At 40.3% G+C, this 17,911-nt stretch overlaps 2 non-coding genes across 2 annotated transcripts; both read right to left on the bottom strand.

Annotated features, from left to right (window-relative positions):
* Positions 1 to 8,486: 8,486 nt before the first annotated feature.
* Positions 8,487 to 8,558, bottom strand: TRNAA-CGC. Its single transcript has one exon. It is a non-coding gene; the product is annotated as a tRNA-Ala (tRNA).
* Positions 8,559 to 14,814: 6,256 nt separating this feature from the next.
* Positions 14,815 to 14,887, bottom strand: TRNAK-UUU. The gene has a single exon. It is a non-coding gene; the product is annotated as a tRNA-Lys (tRNA).
* Between the last annotated feature and the right edge of the window lie 3,024 nt (positions 14,888 to 17,911).

The following is a 17,911-nucleotide window of genomic DNA, read 5'->3' as shown; positions in this document are numbered from 1 at the left end:
AAAAAATGGGGCTTTATTTTTGATTATGTTAAGTTAGAATTGCCTATTAGACATCCATGTGGAGATGTTAAGCAGGCAGTAAAATTTGTAAGTTTGCATTGCTGAGACAGATCACGTCTAGACAGACTTTGTTTTCTTTGGCATAGAATTGATTAAGGTTCCCTAAGAGGAATGTGTGTAGAGAAAAGAGATGGGACCTAGGACAGATCTTTGGGAACTTCTAGCATTTAGAAGTCAAGAGGGAACATTCAGAGATGGAGAAGAAAAAGGAAAAGAGTATATAGATCCACAGAAGTTCAGAGAAGAGAGTGTTTAAACTAAGAATTAGTGTACAATTGCCTTACCCACAAGTTTACTTACAATAAACAGGAAGATGTGATCATTTGTCATCACGGAGCTCATTGATTACTTTAAATTCAATTGAAAAGGAGGGAATAGAAGCTTTAATAGAGTAGTTTGTGAAACAATGAGGTAAAGAGGAAGAGATATTAGTTATAAACATTTCTTTTAAGAAATTTTTGTCATGATAAAGAGCAGAGAAAGAATTCTCAACAAGTCTCTTCAACAGATGGAACAACTTGGATATCTGCATGTAAAAAAATAAATCTAGATATAGATTTTCAGCCCAAGGAGGGAAACTGAGGCATGGTTTAAACAACGAAGAGTTTATTTCAACCAATATGAGTAACTGCAGCCTGGGAAGACACTTCCAAGTTGCCTTGAGAAGAGCTCCTAGGTACAAATAGAGCTTCAGTATTTTTATAATCACAAAAAGGGGAGGCAAAAAAGGAGGAGACAGAGCAACCCCTTTTATCAGGACTTTTACTGGTTGTCCAGCATGACAGTGTCAGAATTAAATTAAATTAGAGGACACCCAGCTGGTGTCTGCTGCAGAACTTGTTACTGGTGGGGAGAAATCCCCACACACATTTTGGTGATCAGAGGTCATAGTAGTGACCTTTGTTGTGAGAGTATAGTAGGAGAAACTGAGTTTGTTTTTTCTATTTACTGATAAAGAACTGATATCCAAAATACGAAAAGAACTCTTAACACTCAATAATAAGAAAACAAACAACCCAATTTTTAAAAAAAGCAAAAACTCTGAACAGACTCCTCACCAAAGAAGACATACAGATAGCAAATAGGCACATGAAAAGATGCTAATATCATTTGCCATTAGGCAATTACAAATCAAAATGAGATGCCACTACAAACCTATTAGAGTAGCTAAAATCTAATACACCGACAACACCAAATGCTGATGAGGATGCGGAACAACAGCAGCTCTCACCCATTGCTCTTATGATACCATAAGACCCAGCAGTCACAATTGTTTGGTATCCATCCAAAAGGGCTAAAAACTTAAGTCCACACAAAAACCTGCACACAAATGTTTACAGTAGCTTTATTTACAATTGCCAAAACTTGGAAACAAGCTAGATGTCCTTCAGTAGGTGAGCGGATGAACAAACTGTGCTACATCCAACAATGGAATATTATTCAGTGCTAAAAATAAATGAGCTATCATGAAAAGAGAAAACTTAAATGCATATTGCTAAGTGATAAGAAGCTAATCTGAAAGGGCTACATACTGTACTATTTGGAATACATGACATTCTGGAAAAGGCAGAACTGTGGAGACAGTGAAAACATCAGTGGCTTCCAGAGACTGAGGGGTTGGAAGGGAGGGCTTGATGAATATGTGGAGCACAGGGGATTTTTTAGGGCAGTGAAACTATTCTGCATGATACTGCAATGGTGGATACCCAGCGTTACACATTTGTCAAACCCCATAGAGTACATAACACCAAGAATGAACCCTAATGTGAACTTTGGACTTTAAGTAATAATAATGTATTAACATTGGTTCATCAGTCATAACAATATATCACACTAATACAAGATGTTAATAATAGGGGAAATTGAGGGGGTGGGGCAGTGAAGGGGTATATGGGAACTGTCTGTACTTCCTGCTTAATTTTTAAACCTACAACTGCCCCCCAAAATAAAGTCTATTAATTCAAAAAAAGAAAAAAATAAAGCAGAGATATGAATCAATATCTAGAGGGAGATGTAGAGTCACTGAAGTTTTGTTTTGTTTTGCTTCCTCTTTTTTTATTTTTTTTCTTTTTTGTTTGGTTTGGGCTTGTTTTTAGGGTAAGAGGTATGAGAACACATATTTATGCAGGGAGAAATTAATATTAAAGGAAAGAAAATAATTAATTATAGGAGAAAATAGCTTCAGAACTGAAGACAGAGAAGGATCAATAACACAAGTGGAATTTTCCAAAAATTTAATATACTTTGTCCACAGTAGCAGTAGAACAGTAGAGTATATCTTTACAGTTGTACATAATGAAAAAATATGGGGTTTTCTATCTGATTGCTTCTAATTTTTTTATGATATATTAAGTTAAGCCCTCAATTGAGTATAAAAGGTGAAAGGAGAAAATGTAGATTTTAAGAGAGAAAGTAAGAAGAGAAATGGCTATTATTAAGAGAGGGAAAGAAAATTCACTAGGGAACAATACTGAGGCAGCACTGGATACCCATTTCATATTTATTGCTGTGAAGTTAAAATGATCACATAAGCATGACTGGATGTGTTTCTCTGGAAAACATTGGCTTCTCATGCACTGGGATGGACTAGGTGCATAGTTAGTTTTAGCTAGGATTGAGGACTTTCCCAGAAAAGTCCAGTGCAAGGAGAGAAAGGAAGATGACTTATGGATATTTACAAAAAGTTTGAAGAATCGCTGGAGATGCAAACTAGAATAAATGAGTGGGAAAGTAATGTGTGGTTTTGAGAGATAATGGAGGGTAGCACTGAGAATTCTCGGTGAGTGATCAGACAGACATGCATGGGAGGAACAGGGCAAGATGCCTATGGATTAATAAGGCAGAGATGTGCTGTGGGCTTTATGGATTTGACGCTTGTGAAGGTGAAAGGAACTAAAGATAAGTGAGTGATCAGACAGACATGCATGGGAGGAACAGGGCAAGATGCCTATGGATTAATAAAGCAGAGATGTGCTGTGGGCTTTATGGATTTGACGCTTGTGAAGGTGAAAGGAACTAAAGATAGATATTGGAGAAATAGAAGCATATAGAGGATATTTAAAGCTATTTTAATATTTAAGAATGCTTAGGAAGAATGTGTAGAGTATGAAGAAAGAATTTCTAGGTCTGAATGCTGAAAATCACCCACACTTAACCAAAACACAAAAAAGGTCTTTCAAATAATTTAGGTGAACTCAATACAGTGTCTTATCTTTGAAAGGTAAGGGGAAAGGTGCTTCAGAGGAATGATCATTGGTGTCAAATTCTGAAATGTGTCTAGGTAAGTGAAGACTAACATGTCCATTAGATTTAGAGACAAAGGCATCATTGGTGACTGTGGTAAGAACCTTTTCACTGAAATTCTAGCAGTCAAAGTTAATATTTCAAGGGTAGAAAAGTGAGATTGAGTTGAGGATTGGAGACACAGAGATACCAGTTTCAAGAAATGTGGCGGGAGTAGGAAGAGAGAGAAAGCAGTGTCTGTAAGAGAACATGGAGCCAGGAGAGATTGTTTTTTCAGTATGGAAGAAACTTGAATCATTTTAAATAGTAATGGCAAAAACTAGTTGAGAGAGAGAGACTGAAGATAGGAGAGAGTAGGAATAATCGATAGAGCAAGGTCCCTGTGAAAGCAAGACAGGATGGCCTGGGGACGGTTGGAAGACTGGCCCTAGATGGGTTAAGGTCTTGCTACTAAAAGTATAGCATAGAGACCAGCAGTGTCTGCAACACTTGGGAGCTAATGATAAATGTGGAATCTCAGGCCTCACCCCAGACCTGTGGAATTTTCATTTTAGCAAAAGGATTTTGTGATTTTATATGGAATAAAGCTTGTGTAGCACTGAGACAAAGGGTATTTCTTCCAGTTTAGCAGACAGGAATGAAAAAAGGATGGATATACATACAGGTACATTTATAAGTTGATGAAGGAAGGTAAGGTAGCTTTCATTTAATGGCATTTTTGTTTGAAATAGGAGTCAAAGTCATCAGCTGAATGGAGAGAAACTAGGATTAGATGTTTCAAGAAAGAGAAGAATTTTGCAGTAGCTACTATAACTCCTATTAGGGAAATCTGAAGAAGAGGGGTTGTAGTGAAGGAAACAGATAAGTCACCTGTCCTCTCTGTGCTTAACTTTCCTTGCCTCTGAAATGAAGGGTTGCACTGAACTTCCCTAAAGTCTTATCTAAACCCAAAGTCACAAAGGCCATAATGATTCCACTAATTCTTCTTGCCTCTCTGAAGATGACACTAGTTGAATCTGTATGCAGGAAGTGATGGCGAAGACAGCACTGCCTCAGGGACCCCCCCCAGAAGAGGGTGCAGCAGTCACCTGGCCTCTTTGCTTTTTTTCCAAGTGGGAGAAGGGAGCAGCAGCAGCAGCCTGAGCTTCCCAGACCTTGTCCTGGGTGGGAAGGTAGGAGAGGTTCTGGGCACTTGCCTCCCAGAGTGGGCAATGAAGGCCTCCTTGATATTTAGAGCAACACTAATCTTCAAAGGGGTGTGATATTCTCTGTTCAGCAGTCTGTGTGGAGTATTTAAGGCACATTTGGAATACCTGCAGTTAGACTTCTGAAGGAGAATGTTCAGTATGAAACAAAGGAGTTTGAGGATGTTGTCAAAGTGTGGGTGAAGGGGAGGATCAAGGAAGCTATGCTGGATATGGAGGCAAGGAAAGGTAGGAACAGAAAGGTTCATGGGAAGAAAGAAATATTAAGGAAATGAAAGTTGCAATTTAGTAGAAGAACCGAAGTTGTGGAAATAACTGGATGAGAATGCCAGAAAAGAGAGATTAGGATTAGGGAGTAGGATACTGTGGTAAGCAGAGTAATGCCCCCCCAAAATGTTCATGTCCTAATTCCTGAAGCTGTGAATACGTTAACTTATACGGCAAAGGGGACTTTGCAGATTGATTAATTTAATGGCCTTGAGATAGAGAGATTATTCTGGATTATTTGGGTAGGTCCAATGTAATCACAAAAGTCTTTGTAAGTGAAAGAGGGAGGCAGCAGGGTCAGAGTCAGAGAGACATTTGAAGATGCTGCACTGCTGGATTTGAAGAAAGATGGAGTAAGGAGCCACAATTCAAGGAATTCAGGCAAACTCTGAAAGCTGGAAAAGGGAAGAGAACTGATTCTTCCCTAAAGCCTCCAGAAGAAACACAGCCCAGCTGACACCTTGATATTAGTCAAGTGAAACCCATTTCAGATTTCTGAACTCCAGAAGTATTAAGACAAAAATTTGTGTTGTTTTAATCCATTTAATTTATGGCACCTATAGGGAAATAATGCAAATAGTAATAATATTAATAATAACAGCTGTTAACATCTGTTGAGCATGTATATCACTGCAAGGTATCATCCCAAGTGCTATAACTTTTAACTCAATTAATCCTTATACACATATTTAATATTCATTGAGTTCATACCGTGAGAGAGTTACTGTGCTAAGCACATTAAATGTATCATTTTATTTAATATTTACACAGTCCTGTGAGTAGGCACCATTATTTCCTCCACTTTACAGATAATAAAACCGAGGCTTAAATCAATTAAAGGGTCTGCCCCAGGTGTCACGTAGTAAAGAAGCTGAGATTTAACCTTAGCATTCTAATCCCAGAGTTCATGTTCTTAAAAACTATATTACATGGATTTATTACTTTGGCATAATATAGATTCATGACAATGTCCAGAGCATGGTCATGGGTGTGAGCAACAAAAGTAGAGTGGAAATAAAGGTTATTGGGAAAAGAGAGATCAAAGGAATGAGAAGCTGGGATTCTAGATGATCTGTCTACACAGCTGCTAAAGTCACCAGGGGTGAGTGGAAGAAAGCAGGCAAGAAGTCTCTGTTAAATTAGGAAAAGTCTTCTTGATGAGAAATGTGAGATCGTTGTATAAAGCAAAGCTTCCAAGAAACAGAATTTTTTTAAATGCAGATAGAAATGTAATAGTTTGAAAATAGGAATGTGGCCTCAGGAGGTACTAAACTTCCTCCTGATCTTGAGGTTCAGAATGTGGACTTTCTACTTTAAGTAGCACTGTTATTAGGGAGATCCAGATTTAAGTTAATGCAGGAATATTAACATAAGTGGTTGAGGATAGTGGGTTGTTAACTTGGAAACATGAGTTACAAAGAGCAGAGTTGAAATACACAGGAGAGACAAGTTGCAAGTTTACATCATTGAAATGGGAGGACAGTGGGCCATGGAGATGAAGGTATAGGACAGGATAGAGAATTAGAGGGCCATGTATCTGCAGTGGTGAACTGGGATAGTGGAATTGTGAGACAGTAAGTTTAGCTGATCAAGTGTTTTCCAAGTAAATTAAATATTCCCCACAGTCCAAAAGATCCCACTGGAAGTGAAAAATGGTTGGGAAGAAATGGCCAATTGAGAAATTAAGAGATTGGGACAGGTAGGATTCTTAAAATTTAGCCTCATCCTTGAGTTGGATCTTGATGTGTCTTAATCTCTAGGAAAACAAGGCAGCAGTATCTAAAATTCGGGCCCCTGGGAAGTTCAAGTTCTTAAAATTTAGCCTCATCCTTGAGTTGGATCTTGATGGGTCTTAATCTCTAGGAAAACAAGGCAGCAGTATCTAAAATTCGGGCCCCTGGGAAGTTCAAGCCTCTGGCTGCTCTTACTCTGGTTCTTAAGGGGTGGTCATAGGACAGGTCTTTATGTTCTGAAACTTACTCTTCTGTGAAGGTCCCCACCATGACTCATCTAGATTCTTGCAATAATATCTGCACTAGTCTTGTTTTCATCTCATTTCACCACCATTCCCAATCCATTTTTCACATTATTTACAGAATTAACTTTGTAAAATTAAAATCTGGTTGTGATAATCTCTTGTTTATAATGCTTTATTATCTCCTCATTGCCTAGTGAATCCTCTAGGAAAGCATAAATGAAGACATAATCATTAGAAAATTTCTTTTTGGTCGCTGAACTCCTTTGTTCTGTTTAGGGAACCTGGCATTTTTAGAGTCGGATGCTTGCTTTTTGAGGCTTTTGACATTGATCTAAACCTGGCCAACTAGATATTCTTTTCCACTTAGGTTAACCATGTTCAGTGTTTTCTTTTTGCAACCAATAACACCGATTGATACAGAGCTCAAACCCCTTGATAAATTATATAGTCCTACATCTCCTATATCATCTCTTATGGTTTCCTTGTCTCATCCTATGATTCAGCCATATGTAACTACTTAAATTGCTACATCTTCACACCACATGCATGCTGTTTATTATGAGTAGAATAACATCACGATCCTCATTTCCAGTAGTAAAATACCCCACTCATTAGTACACATCATAAGTATCTCTTCTTTTGTGAAGGTTCCCCCCGGCTTACTTCCTCAAGAAGAGTTGATCCTACCCTCTTGTTTTCCAGTGTATTCTTTACAAACCTCCAATATGGTAATTGTAATGCAGAGTTGGAAATATTGTTTGTATGCTGGCTATCTCTCCCTTGTTCAGTTGTATCCCCTAATTTAGCACAGTTACATAGTAACATAGAAGAGTCACCCAACAAATGTTTATTAAATAAATGATTGGATTTCCGCTCAACAATGACAGAGAAATATATGTTGCCATTATTTTTTAATGTGAACAGAAACAATAAAGTAAATTCACTATCACTATTCAAAAGCACTCAACTGAATCAAGGAATGAACATAAGTTCAATGTAGAAATCACATCAGCCTAAAAATTCATTTAATTACATTTGCCCAGAATGCAACCTCAGTTGGGTTCTCAGTGCTGTCATGCAATCTATTATGGGTTTCTAACCAACTTTGCCTTCCATTTTCACAGGCTATTTCCAACCTTTACTGTTTTCCTCCTGCGCGGGACTATGACCAGCTCCCCTGCACAGAAACCTTGAGTAAGGCCAAAGATTCAGTGACAAAACGGTCACCAGGTTAGTAACTATAGTACAAGATCCACATGATCCTATGGCCCTAGGGTGGACCCTTGAGTGTTGATATGCAACTCCCACCTCAATACAGAAAAGGCTTGCTTTTTTCCCCTTCCCCACCTCACCCCTTCCCTGCTCCTACAAAAAGTTACTGAGTATTTTATTTTCACTGATTGTTTTCCACTGGGGAGTGGGAATGGGTGGGGCTTCGTTGAATTGAGCTTAAGCATTCTTTGATACGCAGCTGAACTTCCTCTTCCTGATGCATTCATAGGATAAATTTGCTTCTGAATTGTCCCTGACTTTGTACTGATCACCGCATCATAAAACACCTCAGGGAAGTTTTCAGGAAGCAGGGAATATGGCTATGGCTGGTTAACCAAGTGGGAAAAAAGTAAACAAAAAGAAAACAGCGCTATTTAGAAGAAATGATAAAGACAAAAATGAGAAAGGACTGAAATATTTTATTTAATAATTAAGCAAAAAGCAGGAATAAAAAACTTCTCTGGAGATGCCGGGGATCGAACCCGGGGCCTCATACATGCGAAGCATGCGCTCTACCACTGAGCTACATCCCCTGATATGTGGCAGTTCTGGGGTAGAATTCCCGCCCTGTTAAAAGCTGGAAGCATTTCACAAAATCGTTCTCTATTATTTTGCGTTCAAACAGGGAGCGGCAGGCTCTGAGGATAAATTCCACCTAAAGCCTCGTCCAAATTACATCCAAGTAGCCTCCTTCCCGGACGCACCGACAACATCCAGCTCGTGTAGTTGCTGAGAGCAGAACACAATTTTAGTAGCTTTAACACGACTGGTCCTTCTCCTGCTGGCCCAGTGGAATCCCAGGTGAAAAGCATTAAGGGACTTTTCAGGACCCTTTGAAAAAAATTTCTGCTAGACAAAGACTCATGGAAAATGCGACCCAAATTCCCCGCAGCTGAATAGGTTGAATGGTCAAATGCATCTTTGGAGTTGCCCTTCCTCACTTGACCCTCTCGGAGAAGAAACTATCCAGATAGATGAAAACGTAAAAATCTGGCCCTAATCTTTGTGCGCACAGGGAATGAATCGGGCCACCCGGGCCATGTAGCCCACCTGACACCGGAGCCTTGTCAGCTTTATCTGTGAACTTCGGCTTCATGAAGAGCCTAGATTTAAGAAGGCGCGTTTGCTTGTTTCCCTCTTGCTTCGGTCCACGCGTCAGCTTCTCTTCCCTCTCATCTCTCCCGAGTGTCTGCACCGCTGCTGTCAGAAGAACGAGCCTGGACGCAACAGCGGTACCCGGGATCTGCTCCGGCCAGGAGCTCCCGCAGCCGCAGCGGCGGCGCTAAAATCCACCAAAAGCGCGTCTCTGCCCTCAGACAGCTGCAGCAGCCGCCGGCACAAGTGCTTTTGTCTCTTGCTTCAGAAGTTATACAGCAGAGAATAGCGGCTCTTCAAAAGTAACAGTGACAATACCAAAGGCACGATCCATGAAAGAAGTAATTGGTAAGTTGGACTTCATTAAAATTAAAAACGTCACCTCTGCGAAAGACGGTCTCAAGAGAATGAGAAGACAAGCCATAGACTGGGAGAAAATATTCACAAAGTACACGTTTGATAAAGGACTGGTATCCAAAATATACAACGAGCTCTTAAAATGCAACAATAAGCAAACAAATAATCCGATCTAAGATAGGCAAAAGATTTGAACAGACATCTCTCCAAAGAAGATATACAGATGGCAAATAAGCTTATGAAAAGATGCTCCACATCATGTGATCAGGGAAATACAAATTAAAACAACAATGAGATACCATACACACCTGTTAGAATGGCCAAAATCCAGAACATTGACCACACCAGTTGCTGAGGAAGACGTGGAGCAACAGGAAGTCTCATTCACTGCTGGTGGGAATGCAAAATGATACAGCCACTTTGGAAGACAGTTTGCAGTTTCTTATTAAACTAAACATACTCTTACGGGATGATCCAGCAGCCACACTCCTTGATATCTATCCAGAGGAGTTGAAGACTTATGTCCACAGAAAAACCTGCACGCAGATGTTTATAGTAGCTTTATTCATAATGCCAAAACTTGGAAGCAAGCAAGCTGTCTTTCAGTAAGTAAATGGATAAATAAACTGTGGTATATCCAGACAATGGAATATTATTCAGTGCTAAAAAGAAATGAGCTATCAAGTCATGAAAAGACATGGAGGAAACTTAAATGCATATTGCTAAGCGAAAGAAGACAGTGTGAAAAGCCAATTATGTATGAGTATGATTCTAACCATATGACATTCTGGAAAGGCAAAACTATGGAGTCAGTAAAAAGATCAATGGTTGCCAGGGATTGGAGGGTGGAAGGGATGATTAGGCCGAGCATTGAGGATTTTTTTAGGCAGTGAAAATACTTTGTATGATATTGGAATGGTGGATGTATGTCATTATACTTTCACCAAAATCGATCCATTGTACAACACGAAGAGTGAACCCTAATGTGAACTGTGAACTTTGAGTGAAAATAGTGTGTTAATGTAGGTTTATCAATCGTAACAAATGTAGCACTCTGGTTTGGGGTGTTGGTAGGGCAGGCTGTGCATATGTGAGGACAGGGGTATATTGGAAACCTCTGTACCTTCCTCTCAATTTTGCTATGACTTTAAAACTGCTCTAAAAAATAGATTATTCAAGAAAAGAAAAGAAAAAGTGACCTCAGGAAGGCAACACAGTGAGTGCGTCATTATATCTGCAGTCTCTGCCAGTAGCCTATCCATAGAGAAAGAGAAGGCAAAGGAAGTGGTTTCCAGTTGTACGATGAGTCAGGGAGACTAGGATTGGCCCAGTTCATAAAGCTAAATCTCCTCATAAAAAAATGTGAGCGATCTCGTACTGCACAGCTACTGCTAGGACTCTGCTTCTAGACCATGAAAAGTGCTCCTGCAAAACAGGGTCATTATCCAGGTGGAAACCTCAGCTCTTGCTACTTGGTACATAATTAAGAAACTTTAATGCCTTTTGCTCTGTCCACTTTCACAATGACTTCCTTCATACAGATAAACCCACTTCATTATTATCTTTTGAAAAGGCAGTGGAGGTGGGGAGACTACTGAAAACTGTACAACCACCTACACTGAAATTTCATGTTGTAAGGTGCTCCCGCATGAGGGAAGGATTTCATTATTACTGAATAATTTGAGAAGAAAATCTAGCTCTTCCACTAGATGACAAAAAACAGGTGTGCTGCCTTAATTCATTAAATTAAAATACTGCAATGGAGAAAATGAACTTGGTATTCACTAATTTATTTTTTAAAAAGGAGCCTTTATTTTTTAGGGCAGTTTATGGTTCACAGCAAAACTGAGTGGAAAGTTCAGAGAGTTCCCACATGCTTCTTGGTCCCTTCCCACCCCCAAAGCCTCCTTTTATATGTCTGCACTCCATTTGCTAATATTTTCTTAAGAATTTTTGAATCTATGTTCATGAGAGATATTGGTCTGTAGTTTCCTTATCTTGTAATGTCTTTGGTTTTGGGATTAGGCTAATGCTGGCCTCATAAAGTGAGTTAAGAAGTATTCCCTCTGCTTCTGTCTTCTGAAAGAGATTATAGAGAATTCACATAATTTCTTTCCCAAATGTTTGTTAGAGTTCACTAGTGAACCCATCTGATCCTAATGTTTTCTGTTTTGGAAGATTATTGATTATTGATTCAATTTCTTTGATAGATACAGGGTTATTCAAGTTGTTTATTTCTTCTTGTAGAAGTCAGTATAGTTTTTTTTTTCTTTTCTTTTCTCTTTATTGTAGAATATTTCAACATGTAAAAGGACAAAATGAATATTATAATAAATTCTCATGTATTCATTGCTCAGTTTTATTATCAACTGATGGTCTTTTCTTTTCTCTTTATTGTAGAATATTTCAACATGTAAAAGGGCAAAATGAATATTATAATAAATTCTCATGTATTCATTGCTCAGTTTTATTATCAACTGATGGATAATCATGCTTCATAATCAGTGTAGTTTTAATGTGCAACTCTGTTCTCATGAGTGATTAGAATGAGGCAGAAGAGCTGTACAACTTCAGAGATGGGGTCATCAAAGAAGAAGTAATTTATTATGTAGCAGGGGCTAGCAGTGCGCCACTTGGGAAGCATGGCAGCCTTCCCGCCGAGGGTTCAGATCCCACATACAGACCGGCCGCTCACTGGCTGAGCGAGGTGCGGGAGCAACACCGAGGGTTGCGGTCCCGTTGCCAGTCCCGGTCCGGTACTGGCGCGACACTGAGGGTTGCGATCCGTTGCCGGTCACGACAAAAGACAAAAAAAGGAAAAAAAAATTTATTATGTAGCAATAGATAAGAAATTATATTTGTTTACCAACTTCATGATAATTAACTCAATGCTTACTTTCTATTGTACTTATTTAGGAAAGTATTTCAGAATCAGTCTTCTACTTGTTTACAAGTCAGAGAAAATAAATTTGGTGATACTAGCAAATATACATAAATATTACATTATATATTATGGTATATATATAAATTGTGTATGCACACACATGTACATAATCACCTATTATAAGGTATCATTCATCCATACACTTTTCATGGAATATCTGATTTAATTCTAAAAATAGCCACAAGTAAGTACTAAACTACCTCAGGTTTCTCCACCCCAACTCTCATCATTGTGACCATTGATTTAGGGGAGAGTAACCTTGAACAACCGTATTACCTTCTGTTCTCTCCAGGTTCATTACTTGTAGATAATAGTTTTCAGATATTTTTGAAGGTGTTTTATTTTTTTCCTTCAATATTGGCAAATATTACTCTATTATAAGAGATTCTTTAAAAAATTGGATTGTTAAAGCAAGTAACAAAGTTATCCTTCCACTCCCTACTATATAAAAGAGGCAAAAGTACTCTGGCACAGGATGGCCACATGTCCTAAATGAAAAGGCATCATATTCCTCAGTTCCAGCCTCTTCATGATTGCTCTGTTTCTTCTGGTCATTTTCTCAAATTCCAAATTGCAGTAATAATAGGAGCTACTTTATTTAATTTCTGGAAATTGACCTATGATGTGATAGCAGAAATTTGTCTAAGATGCTAAATGGAAAGCTAGAACATGATTAAACAAACAATCTTTGCATGCCTACAGTGGGCCTAGACTGAAAAGACTTATGTAAAATCTATGGGGAAAAGCTAATAATATATTTATTCTCTGTAAAATTGAACTCTGTGTCTCTGGCATCTAACATAACCCCTGAAATAAAAGGGAACCATTAAATTGTGTGTGTGTGAGAGAGTATAGTACAATGTTATGAGAGAAGAACTCAAGATTTGCAATCCTATAAGCTAGGTTTGTAATTTAATGCTGTTTAATAGTTGGTGACATAGGGCAAATTTTGGAACACATTTCATTACTCTTTCATATCTGTTAAATAGAGCCATGTAAAAGGGTTTTTATGATATCAAAAGATATCATGTATAGTATGTGCAATGACATTCCAACACACTCAAATGGTATTCCAACATGCCTTTTCTGGGACTTCTTACAGAACAACACTCAGTTGGCTTCTATTTTCCTACAGGACATAGATGGGTTACACATATGCTTCATAGTTTTGAGGGTTTTCTGGATACTATTGTACATTGGGCATGGTTATGTTCTGTCTTCTGAGTGAAATGTGTTCCTCAGAAAATTCTGTAATTTAAGTGTTAATCCTACAGCCTTCCATTGAATAGATGTTTCAATAATGCCGTGCAAGAAAGACTGAAGCTTGCCACAAAAATTCATGAAATAATTTCTGAGGTATAACTGGAGGCAAACAGGAAAACAAAAAATCCTCCATATCAGGAATACGCGTCCCCTTGCACTCCAGTCACAATGCAGAATAATGATTTATCAGGGCCTATGGACATCATTCTAGTTGTGCTTTACACTAGGACACAGAGCCAAGTTAAAACCAGCCCTGTCCCTTCACCTCACACATAGATGCCTGCACACCGTTGGGTGTGACACCACTTTAATTCTCTCCCTCCGTGAGAACAGTCACTACTCTGTTTTCTATTCTCACATTCCAGCAGTCTGATGAGCCTCTCAGACCAACTAAGGGACAAGTTTTGCCAGGTAAATGGGGTCCTCCCACGTTCAAAAACTACTTCATGGAATTTCTGTGTACATGAAAAAGTGACTCATGTAGGCAGAGGAGGGCAAACCTCACCTAGATTTCAAAGCATTTCCTTGGACTCTTAAGAAAGTTTCAGAAATGCTGTCCAGAATAAATCCAGAGCCAAGATCACTCTAGCTTATCATAAGTTTTTCCAGGAATACCATTAATGAGTTCTCAATCTTCAAATCATAATGAACCATTTTCAGTTCTCACTTTACCTACTGTCTCTTTTCTCTGTAGCTACATAATTAATAAGAATCCCAGTAAGAGATTCCTGCAGAATTGTAGTCTCAGGGCTATGAGACAGTGTTTGCCAAATACCTTCACAAGACTGCATCTTAAATTTGTAGGCGTTTAAAATTAATCACGTCCAAACCCAAGCTTCTCCTCACTCTGGCCCCATCTAACACCCACAAAGCAAAAAGAAAACAACCTACCAGCAAGCAGAAGACCATTCTTTTCCTGTATCTTGGTAACAAATACTACTATCTACACCAGCGAAGAAACAGAACTTTTTTTTATATACCTCCAAAGTGCTGTATCAAACCTTCCCAGTTTATCCCTCCAATGACTACTTTTCAGCCTATCACCTTAAGCTCAAATGCTCCGAAAGAAGAAAGCTGAATTTAAATCTCTTTTTGGCCTGTAAAAGTAGTAGAGGGAAAAGACTGACGTACGCCCGAACAGGGACTTGAACCCTGGACCCTCAGATTAAAAGTCTGATGCTCTACCGACTGAGCTATCCGGGCTTCCAAGGAACTGGGTGCCCTGACAGCCTAGTAAAGGCAAATACATTCGGTTATTGTCAACTTTGTTTTTCATTCATTCCAAGGCAACGTGTTAAAAATCAATCGCTTGCACATGTACCTCACATACTCAAGCCAAAAAGCAGCCGGTGGATCCCACTTCTACAGTCACCAACCTCCTCCTCCCACCACAACCATTTGGATTCACTGTGGCTCTTTCAAAAGCCACCAATACTGCACCTCAAACAAAAGCCCAATCACACGGTGCGCTCTGGAGAGCTCACCTAGGGGAACATCCCAAAGACGCTCTCAAAAGGGTTAAAGAAGTGGAATCTTCCTATAGGCCACGAGTTTTCGACTCACTTCCTTTAAAACACACAGAACTCCAATATCCGCTCCTACCTAGGGGACGCAGAGACAAAGACACGCGGAGCTTAGACGCGTCCTACTTACTCATCCATCCAAATCCCATACGTGCTTACAGATCCACTTTCACGCCCCGTTCTCTCCACGTTGCCAACCCCGACCTTGCCCCAGCGCTCTCCGCCGTCGCCCGTCTCTTCTCCCTTCAGCACCGGCCCGCTCTGCCTCCTGGAACTCCGTTCATCCCTCCAGGTTCCGGGTTCTTGACTTTCTAGGCCAGGGTTTCCCAGACCTGCCAGAGTTTGAATCTGAGGAGCTTTTTAAACGATATAAATTACTTACTGCCCGGCCCAGGTTAGACTGTGCTGTGGGGTCTTCGTCCAAAACTCATATCTGGGATGACTATCACGCAAAATGGTGGCAGAAAGCGGAAAGCGTCAGCCCTTTGCGCCTCGTCGTCGGGTAAGGTTTGAGACTCTCTCCAGGCCTGCAAAGTGTCAGTCATTTCCTAGATCGTGCCCGTCTCACACGTCTTCTCCCTTGCTCTCTCCTCGGTCCGCGAGAATTCCGTCTGAAAGAGGCTGCGCACCGACAGAAGCATTCTTCTCCTTTCTCCTTACCCCGCCTACTGTCTTTCAAATCAGACCTTCGACGACGCAAAAAGCAGCTGCGGGTCCGATCCTGTTGCTACCATAGGTTTGCTTGACACACACTGTCGCTGTGCGTTTCGTGCCAGGTTTGGGGAATCCTTTCCGCTTCTGTCTTATCTCCTTCTCAAGGGTCTGAATCTCCCCAGGCAGCATTTAACTTGTCTTCTTTGAATCTTTCTGCTTTACCCTTGTCGTCTTTTAGGGAGCTTTGCAGGCAGAGGAGGAAGTTTGGGGAAAGGGCGCATGTGAAGACGTAAGAATATGCCCACTTCCCGGACTGTTCCTGGTGATGGAATGGACGTTCCCGCCAGAGAGTCTGCTGTTGAGCCCACCTTGTAGAGGGCTGACAGGAGTAGGGAGGTCCCTGAAGCAGGAACAATGAATCCCAGAGTCCAAAATCAGACTCAGGACAAGCCGTTCTTTTGCTTTTCAGAAGTACGTATTAATGACTCCTAGTTCCCCAATTTCAACGAATCCTTTTCAGTCTTCGTGCTACCCTCACTTCAGGGGCCTTCTCCCCCACAGTCACAGGAAAATCCAAATCTCCAGATGCGAGCTCTCTGCAGAATTCCAGACCAAGGCAGACAGTGCTTAGCAGACATCTTTATGAAGTTGTTTCAGAGACCTTTCAAATCCATCGTGTTCAAACTGTGCCAAAACAGTGATTGTCTGTGGCAGACACTTGCTGCTTTTCCTTTAGTATCTGAAAGTTTTCTGTCTTCTCTTTCTATCTAGACCTAAATTTCCAAAGTCGACTTTTCAGGTTCTCTTCTTTGTACCACCCCCCCCCCCCCCGCCCCCACCCCATGCATTTTCTGTTCCGGGGATTAGGAGCAGTGGAGTTGCAGAGTCCCAGCTGTGACGATGTGGGAAACCCGTGGTACCACGGAGACTGACCAGAGAAGGAGTGACAAATCCAAAGGTCCAAGCTGAAGCCACTTGAGGCATGATGGCCATACCAGGACTAGGGGCGGGGCTTACAGGCCCTACGTATTAGCTATTTCTTTTCCCTGGGATGTGTCCAGAATTTCCAGGATGTGGGTTCTTTCAGGGACTACAGAGGCCAGAATACCATTGCTCTTTGGAGACTTTTTATCTCTCATAAATCAAGGCACTGTTCACTGCCTTGATTTACCTGAGGCCATATGGAGGCTCCATGTTTCATCCAGTAAAGTTATGAGGTGTAAGAGGGAAAAGAAGCATCAGTGCTTGTGGAATAGAAAACACCAAGTGCAAATTTTTGTTTTCTGCAGGTTCTACCAGGAGTCAAGGAAATGAAATTCAAAGAGGAGGACAACTAATTCCTCAAAAAGGAATTTGAAAGCAGTCTTAAGTTGGCATCTGCCCTGAAATTCACACTGCTTGGTAAAAGCTGTCTCACCTGGGAGATTCCAAAAGTAACACCCACGGACAGTCTGATGCTTTAGGTGATTATAGTCCTTCCTGGATAAACAGAGCATCCTGGGCTCTGGTGTCTGCGGAGTCGCCTTTTTCATTTTCCTCTGTGAGTGGCTGACTCCTATCCTCTCCAGCTCTGGAAGCCTTTGAGAGGCTAAACAGAGATCCTATTGTTTATTTCTACACACAAAACAAGCTTTACTCTCTTTCATAAAATGCAGCTTTTACAGCTTTTCTACACCGTTGAAACACAGAATAGCATCCAAAAGGGAACAAAAATGAAACCGATTTTGTTACATCCATCTAATGTAGGATGATGCTTAGAAACAAAGCAGTTCTATAAATTTTACTAGCTCCTTGTTTATACCGCCAGGGTTTGTTTTAGGAAACACAAGAAACTTAGGTATCTATCTTTTCTTACGTTTCCTTCCTCATCTCCCCCCCCCCCCCCCCCCCCCCCACCACACACACACACTGACCCTTTGACTGCATCTATCTCGGGGATGTTTGGTATGCTGTCAACTCATGTATGTATTCCACTTTATAGTCTTACAGTTCTAAAAACAAGAAACTTGTTTTCCATTGGGCAAATGTAAAAATGCAAAAGTGAAGGAAC

The sequence above is a fragment of the Galeopterus variegatus genome, unplaced genomic scaffold (assembly GCF_000696425.1).
Source record: "Galeopterus variegatus unplaced genomic scaffold, G_variegatus-3.0.2 Scaffold2434, whole genome shotgun sequence".
Classification (NCBI taxonomy): Eukaryota; Metazoa; Chordata; class Mammalia; order Dermoptera; family Cynocephalidae; genus Galeopterus; species Galeopterus variegatus.
The sequence above is the reverse complement of the archived record's forward strand: the minus strand, read 5'-3'. Positions and strand labels throughout refer to the sequence as shown.